An 8600-nucleotide genomic window follows, 5' to 3' on the forward strand; every position below is an offset into this window, starting at 1 on the left:
GCAGGTTGCCTGGTGGCGGCGGCCGCCCATCTAAGGAGATGTTGTTGAGGAAGAAGAGGGCGGCCTGCCTCTGCCGGGCAAGCCCGCTTTGCCAGCCCCGGGAGAGCCTCAGCCGCCGCCGCTGCTGCGTCCTCCTCCGCCGCCAGCCTCGGCGGCCCTGCTCGGGCCCCCCGCGGGCTTCCTGCTGCCCCCCCGTGGCTGTGCTGGACCCTTCCCACAGGCTGCTGCTGCTGGGCAGCCCACTTTGCCCCGTGCCCGCTGCCGCTGTCAGCTGGAGGAGGAGGGCTACCTTTGGAGGCAAAGAACGAAGTGTGTAGAACGCCCTTCTGTCGCCGCGCTGTTGTCCCCGCGGTGATGACGCGCGATGATGACGTCGCGACTTTAGTGACGCGATTTAATCTCCGCTATTTTGCGTAGCGCGGTTTTGTCGTGCCACGCATTTCTCACCCTGCTTCGGTTTGAATTTCTCGTGGCCAATGTGCACGTGCTCATCCTTGCGGACAATACCACCACCAAAGCCCACATAAACCAGCGGGGGGGACAAAATTATGGTGTCTAATGACTCTGTCTTTCCAACTGATATCTTGAGTGGAAACCCACCTGTTGTCGCTCCGGGACGAGCACATATCGGGAGCCCAAAACACTCAGGCAGACGTCTTCAGCCACATGCATATTGATCCAGCAGAGTGGAGCTTACATTGGCACATCTTCCAACAACTGATGGTCAGGTTCTTGACCTCTTTGCCGCCCAGGACAACACTCAGCTACCAAGGTACTTTACACAAACTATGCGACTCCATGGGCGGAGGGCGTGGATGCTCTGAAGAGTGAGTGGCCTCCGGGCCTTCTGTATGCCTTCCCCCCTACCCCACTCATTCAGAGAGTGGGGCGAAAACTGCTGATGGAAAGGACAGTACTAATCTTGATTGCTCCCCGGTGGCCCCGCAGGCCCTGGTTTGCCGACCTCATGAACCTCTCTGTAGCTCCACCATGGCAACTGCCCCAATTCCCCTCAGATCCCCAAGGGTCGTTCCAACACCCAGACCTTCTATGGTTGCATCTCACTGCTTGGAGGTTGAGCGGGAAGCTCTAAGGACTGCGAACCTGTCCGCCGAGGTCATTCGAACAATTCAAACCTCCAGGCGCTTTTCTACTAACCGCATTTATGATGCCACTTGGACTCAATTCTCTGTCTGGTGCCATTTAATTTCTGCAGCGGGGACTGGACCTAGATCTTTCACTGAATACTCTTCGTCGCCAGGTTGCGGCCCTGTCCTCAGTCCTCTCTCTGACTTCTGCTCAGTCTCTCTTTCATGAACCTCTAATCCGTCACTTTTTGAGAGGTGCCACAAACATCAAGCCACCGACAATACACAAATTCCCTACCTGGGATGTCTCCAAAGTCCTGGATTCCTTAACTCAGTCTCCATTTGAGCCTTTGCATTCTGTGTCTTTACATATTTTGACATTAAAAGTGGTTTTTCTTGTAGCCATTACCTCAGCGAGGCGAGTTTCTGAGTTGGCAGCCTTGTGCATCAGACAAGATTTATGCATCTTTCATCTGGATAAGGTAGTCCTTCGGCTTGACCCGGCCTTTGTACCTAAGGTAAATTCTGTATTCCATAGAACCCAGGAATTGGTGTTTCCTGACTTCTGTCCTCAGCCATCACACAAGCTGGAACATAAGTGGCACGACCTTGATATACATCGTGCTTTATGTATTTATATTAAATGAACTGCTACTTTCAGGCGATCTGAGGCTCTTTTCGTCAAGTTCCAGCCTGGAAGTAAGAGGCTCCAAGGCCTCCTCTTCGGACATTGGTCGTTGGGTGCGGGCAGCTATTTCTAGAGCGTATTCCGCCTGTTCCACCTCATATCATGGCACACTCCACACGCAGCGCAGCCACCTCTGCGGCCTGGTCGTCTCAAGCTTCGTTGGAGGAGATTTGCCGAGCGGCTACATGGACCTCAATTTCTCCATTCATCCAACACTACAAGCTTGATAGATACGCCTCAGCAGATGCTTCATTCTGACGGTGGATGCTACAGCGTGTGGTTGCAACTTAAGTTTCTTATCCTATTCCATTCCCTCCCAATGGGATTTTGGGCTTTGGTATGTCCCATGCCAGTATGATGTTTCCACTTACTTGGAGAATGGGTGTTGGTTCCTACCTGATACGCCCTTTCTCAGGACTGTGGAGACATCATCCAGCCCCACCCTGTTCCTTTGGCTTATTCCTTTCTTTTCTACTGTTTTCCTTGGGGAGAGATATTATCTATCGTTTCAGATTGTTTACACAACGGTCTACAAGTCACTCCTTCATCTATTTCTGGAGAGAAGCTTCGTGGGCATGTCTTTAATACTTGTAGACCCAATCGTATTGGATCCTGATGGAGTCATACCCATGCCTAGATTATGTCTCCACTGTCCTGAGAAAGGGCATATCAGGTAGGAACCAACCCCCAATTCAGTGAATCATGGTTACGTAAACCAGGTTTCACAGGCATGACTTATACTAAAATGGCTTTTATTCTTATGGGTCCACTGTGTGAATGTATAGAAATAAAAATATATCATATCATGACCAACAATTGTAGAATGAGAGAAAATTCATATTATAATTCTGTTAATATTAATTTAGCACTACAATACTTAATTTGAAGAGCTGCATTGCTCCTTTCAATCATTACACTTTGCTAACTGAATCTTTCAAATAACAGAATAGAAGCATTCCAAAATTAGCAGATCCTGCTTACTGTTAGAGAAACTGTTTATCATAAACTCCCAGATTTTTTTCCATAGGATTCATAATATATTAAAAAATGTTTATGAAATTGAGTAGGATAATGAATGCTGCAGGAAATGCTGGTTCTGTGCTCTGTTAGTTTCTCTCATACATTGGCAGGCCTGAAAGAAAATAATACTCAATGTGATTAGTTCATTTTAGAGATACTTAATTGAAGACCCAGTTATTTGTATTGTATTTCTGAAAAGAGCTCTACCAGGCCTTTGCTTTGCTTTGCCATGACTTTTCCTGCAAACCATTTGGTACCATAACAATGCAGGGAAATAGTTTTATTTTATTTTTTATTTTCATAATATTTTTCGAAATGTTTGGTTAGGATTTAAATTATTAAGTTTTCATCTGGCTGTGAATTTTGTTGTATATTACATGCACAGTAATAGTAATACATTTAATATTATTAAATAACATTTGCCTTATCCTAGGTTCCTGGGAAAGACTGGATAAGGGGACAAAATGCCAACTCTAAACATCTGGCTGACTGTACCACCAATCACAACAATGTATTTCATAGTACAATGCTCTCTCGTCTAAAATATTTCCTTTCGTCTTTTCATGGATGGAGAGGACATTTGATTAAACCGCTTGCATTGATAACTGCCTGCTTCCACCCGTCTCAACAGGAGGCAGGGCAAGGGAGTGACTGGCGACTAGCGCTGATCCACCGTCAGTTGGAAGTTGTTCCTGGATTTCGCAGCCCAAGCGATAACTTTCTTTGAATAAGGCTCGGAACTTTGGAGAGAAATAGATACCACTCCCCGCAACCAGCTTCCCTAGTGACTCTTCCGATCGAATTAACCCTGAGTCGCTCTTTCGCTAGGGCGCTCTCCTCTGAATCGCGGTCGCTGCCAGCTTCGGGAACCCCCGATGCTCGGCCTTAGGTCACGGTCCTCTAGGGTTCTTCGAGGCCGGAGAAATAGGGAGAATGGCTGCGCCGTTCCAGCGGGGAGGATTGGCAGAGAGAAACTGCCTTCTTCCCAAGGTTCTTACTCCTTTCTCGCCCACTTCTCGCCTTCTGCTTCCTTCTCATTTCCTCCTTCTTTCTCCTCCTCTCCACCCTTTCTTTTTTCTTCTTTTCTTCCTTCTGCTCTTTCCTTCGTTCCCCTTTTTCTGTATTTCTTCTTTCCTGTTTCCTTTTTCTTCCTTTTCTCCTCCTTTTCTTTTTACCATACTTTTTTCAGCTTTTCTATTCCCTTCCTTTGTTCCTTTTTTTACCTCTTCCTCCCTCCCTTCTCCTTTTCCATACTTTTTTCCTACTTTTCACTTTTCTTCTTTCTTCCTTCTCATTTCCTTTCCTTCCTTTCCTTTCCCTTCCTTTCCTTTTCTTCCTGGAAAGGGAAAGCTAGAATGAGAAGGCGGCAGGTGTGGGAGATGCAGAGCTAATTAATGCTGGGGGTTACTATTCTAATAAGACTAAACCCTTGCTGGTCAGCAACCTTCCAACCTGTCTGAAGTCATCCATTCCTCCCAAGTCCACACCCAATTTGTGGGAACTAGAACTCAGGATCTCCTTTAGTTCATATGTTTAACTGTAAAACGTATGAGGGGGGAGGGGAGAGAGAGAGGGAGAGAATAACACAATTGAGAAGAATCCTCAAGCTTAGATCAGCTCGATTAGCCCAATTTTTCAATGGGTTAACCTACAATTCCCATCATATGCAGCTGTCTGCATCCAGAAGACACCAAATTAGGCAGAGCTGATCAAGGTTATTTAAAGTTGTTTGCTTAGGTCTTAGGATCTTAAGTGCACTTAAGAGCAGTATAGAGAACTGAATGCCTCTTTTGTGAATGACTGCTGTACAATCTTCATCCCTTGCATCCTTGCCTAGTGTGAGAATTTGCAAGGATGGTGTTCCTGTGTCAGAAAATCAGGAAGCAGAGAAGAATTTCAAGTCTTTTGAGATTTTGGTTTGGAAACCAAGACACCTGAAAGAAGAGGTCAGGAGGGGTGAATTTTGGGTATGTGTCTAGCTAGAAGTGGACAGATGGAAAATGTGATGAGGGATAACAATGGAAATGAATCAAGGGACACAAGAAACACAGACTTTGAAGAAGTCTCATGTGTATAAGTAGCTTTTAAACATTTCAGAACTTCATATTAGGCATCTCTGTTCCATATCCTATAATGCTACACATGCTCCAGAAAAATATGAATATAATCCTGTCAAGAGACCAGCATTTTCTCTCCAAAGTCAGTCAATCAAGAAAGGTGAACACTTCAGCAGCTGACTGTTTTGCACAATTTCTCTAAAGTGCCACATTCTTTGCAGGCATTTATGAGAGTCTTAAAAAAAACCTGTAGTCCTGTATAAAATAGGGATGAAATATCTGCTATAAAAATGAAAATGAATTCCACCCAAAAGCATTTTTCATCTACTTTTAGGTTTTAATAGTTCCTGGAAAATACATGTTTAGGCTTGACTCTTACATGTATGAATTAAAAAATGCAGTGCCCTTGAGCGTAATATATTTTAAGTGAGTATGCCTTTAGGAATTCAGAAAGGACACAGCACTTTATGAATAGGGGGGATAATATAAATCAAATTAGGCATTTGAATGAATCTTCTCCAACTGGTGTTTGACTTCAGAAAGCTTATATCAGCCTCCTCTCATGGCCAGGCACCTGTTCCATTCCTGCAATTTGGAAGCAAGAGAGTTACTTATATGTCACAAGTAGCTGACTCTCTTTTACCTAAAAAGTAAAGGGGGATAAATAAATACTTCTCTGAGAGGAACCACTGTGCCTTCTTAGGCACATTCATGTAATTTTCTTGCCAACAATACAAAGCAATATAGTGCATTTAATAACAAGGTATTATTAAATAGTGCTTTAATAATTTGTTATCTACTAACTGTTTTGATCTTGGAGCAGTTTGGTTGGGCAAACTGAGATGAGCAAGAAACACTACCATTATGAAAGATATATTTGAGTCAGTTAAGGAAGTTTTGTAAACCATCTGCCATTAAATATATAAATTCTATAAAGTTACAGTACATCTGAATAGATTTTTTGAAAATGTAGTATATCTTCTTTCTGGGCAGATTCTGGAAACATGAAGCCATTTTGTAGAGATTGAAATATTTAAAAAAAGATTCTGAGCCAAAGTTTTCATTTTTAATTTTTAAAATATTTAAGATTCCACCACCACCCCTTCCCAGTTAAGATGCATTTTTGTAACAGGTAGGTTTCTATTTTAAAGACAGGTCCTGATTTTAAATGCATATGCATCTTTGTTTTAAACCAAAGAGGGAGAAAATTAAGAGGCAGCTTGACAAAAGGGAAGAAAAAAAAGGCTGGGTTGTGTGGGTAATCCCGAGTGCCAGAAACATTTTGGAAGAGCAACTGAGTTTTTTCCAAAGATTGGGAATTATGAATTCGACGTTGGCAAGAAATCCCTGCCTCCTCTCTTACAATCACGGCAGAGTTATAAAATGAGATGGAAGAGTAGATTAGAGTCGGAAGGCAATTTATGACAGAGGAGGATTCGCGGGTCCCGCACATTTATTACAAGGGAAAGAGGACTGGGAAAAGGCTAAACAATATTCGGTGGAAAGAGCCCTCTTTCCCAGGACGTTCAGCAGCTCTGCGGCGGGAAGGAAGGGAGATGTTGCAACCGGGCGGGCCCTGAAAAGAAATTCAACTCCAGGGCGCAAAGTGCAGCCAGATCCAAGCTTATTCCGGCAGACAAACTAGAAGAGGGGGAGGGGAGGAGAAGGGAACACAAAACTAAAAGCCAAGTACAATTTTGGATCTGCCTCCCTCCCGATGCTGTTACATAATTGCTTCTCCTGTTGGCATCCGTCCCAGCGTTGTCTTCCCTCTGCCAAGTTTTTTTTTTCTTTTTAAAAAGAGAAATAGTATGATGCCCACCGAGAGTGGGGTGTGGGGGGGGGAATCTGTAACTGATTATTTGCCTGGGCGCTGCTGCTCGACTCAGTTTCTCGCTGGGAAGTCAGGCGCTGCTGTTCTCTCTGGCAATGCCCAGTTCCACTGCCCTGCAGGAAGAAGGCGAATAAATCTGGCTGAGGCCGCAGCCCTCTCGCCCTGCGAGAATGTTTGCCAGACTCCAAAGAAGAAGAGGCGACGGCTACTGAGAAGGAGCCCCTCCCTTACTGGGGGAAAGCGCTGCAGTCCTGCGACCAGGGAGAGGAGCTGCGAAGGGGGGATTTGGAGTGGGAAGGCTGCTTGCTCTGGCCAGGCAAGAATAGGCACCCGAATCCCCCTTGCGGACCTCCTCTTTGGAAGGACTGCTGCGGCTGGAAAAGTGGCGAGAATCAACAGTGCAGACGTAACTTATGCTGCTTCTTGGGCAGAGAGAGAGGGGTTCTTTCAGTAAAGCATTTTGCAAAGAACACGTGGGTGTTGCAAGGAAGAAGGCGAGGCACGGAAAGGGGTTTGAAAAGAATCACCCTTCAAACCGCTGTAGAGCAGATTTTATAATATTCCTGCACCGAATGGTTTTTAATTTCATGCACGTTTTCAATAAGCGGAGCGTAGAGTTTGTGTGTTTGATGCACTCAAATCAATCCCTCAGTCGATAAAACAGAGGCGCTTTTTTATGGTTCTACACATGAAAACAGTGATAATCGTCCCTGGGTGGTCTCGAACCACCAACCTTTCGGTTAACAGCCGAACGCGCTAACCGATTGCGCCACAGAGACACCTGCATTTTTAGGGTTCAAAAAGTTTGTTGATAGAATGACACTTCCCCCCCCCCTCTCCCTTTAAAAAGTCCTGTTGGTATATTCACTGTGAAATGGTTGTTATTTGGTTTGTTATTTGAAATGTATATGTCTTTAATAAGAGATAAGAGCCACTTTTAAAAAGTGACTCTTATCTCTCTTGTAGGTACTAAGTATTTACCTAGGTCTCAACACTTTGCTTACTATGTGATTGATATGATATGAAGTTGCTTGAGATAATCAAATGATGACATCATCTCTTCAGTAGCAAACTTTAATTACATGAAATACAATTTTATGTCTAAAGTCTTGTTTTCTATATTTCTTAAGACTGGACCTCCAGGCCCAGAGTGGGGAATCTTGCAGTAGGTCCTCCTTTTTTTGCCTCTGTTAAGAAAAGTGATATATTCTTTAATATATTATTTAGACTCGAAGGAAATCCCTACCAATTTACTTTCTCTGTATCTTTTTTTCCTTGGGAAATCAAAAGAAGTGGAGTTTGACTCAAAAGAAAATTCTAAAATTTATCCTCTATAATATATCCACTCTGTAAATGTTTCTAAAGTCTTTAAAGTTTTTGGGAGGTACTATAGTTTCCCTTTTTAATACAAATCATGAATTCTGTTAGGAAAGTCCTACAGCTGTTTTACTTCTTGACCTTCTGGCTAAAATCAAGTCTCTCTCTCATGTCTCTCTGTATGTTCAGCTATGCTAGTTTTTATTTAGCGAAGGTTGCAAAATACCATGTTAGATTTTCTTTCTTTTAATTATCATTGCTTACACTTTTAAAGTTCTTTCCTAATGGTATATTTATAGTTAGAATGTATTTATAGTGTAATGAAAATGAAATTGGAAGAAAAAAAACATTTACAAAAGACACATTCTTGGGTTCTGAAATACAGCAAAATTGGTTCCAAATGTAATTTGTATTCAATATTCCTGATGTTATTAATGTTATGCCTAGCACCAAAAGATGTGTCTGCAATCAATTCTTTTTAAGAAGCTCTAGACAGCTTTTTAAAAAATCTCTATGCAGCTACAGTATAAGTTTGAGTTTAAATACATAAGGACACTCACTGATCATTGTTGTTTGCTCTACATTAGTTGTGCTTC

At 43.2% G+C, this 8600-nt stretch overlaps 1 non-coding gene across 1 annotated transcript; it reads right to left on the reverse strand.

Annotated features, from left to right (window-relative positions):
- Positions 1–7392: 7392 nt before the first annotated feature.
- On the reverse strand, positions 7393–7466 carry TRNAN-GUU (transfer RNA asparagine (anticodon GUU)). Its single transcript has one exon. It is a non-coding gene; the product is annotated as a tRNA-Asn (tRNA).
- Between the last annotated feature and the right edge of the window lie 1134 nt (positions 7467–8600).

The sequence above is a fragment of the Thamnophis sirtalis genome, unplaced genomic scaffold (genome assembly GCF_051295495.1).
Source record: "Thamnophis sirtalis isolate CommonGarterSnake01/CBP01778 unplaced genomic scaffold, rThaSir2_p1.2 scaffold_4, whole genome shotgun sequence".
In the NCBI taxonomy this organism is placed as follows: Eukaryota; Metazoa; Chordata; class Lepidosauria; order Squamata; family Natricidae; genus Thamnophis; species Thamnophis sirtalis.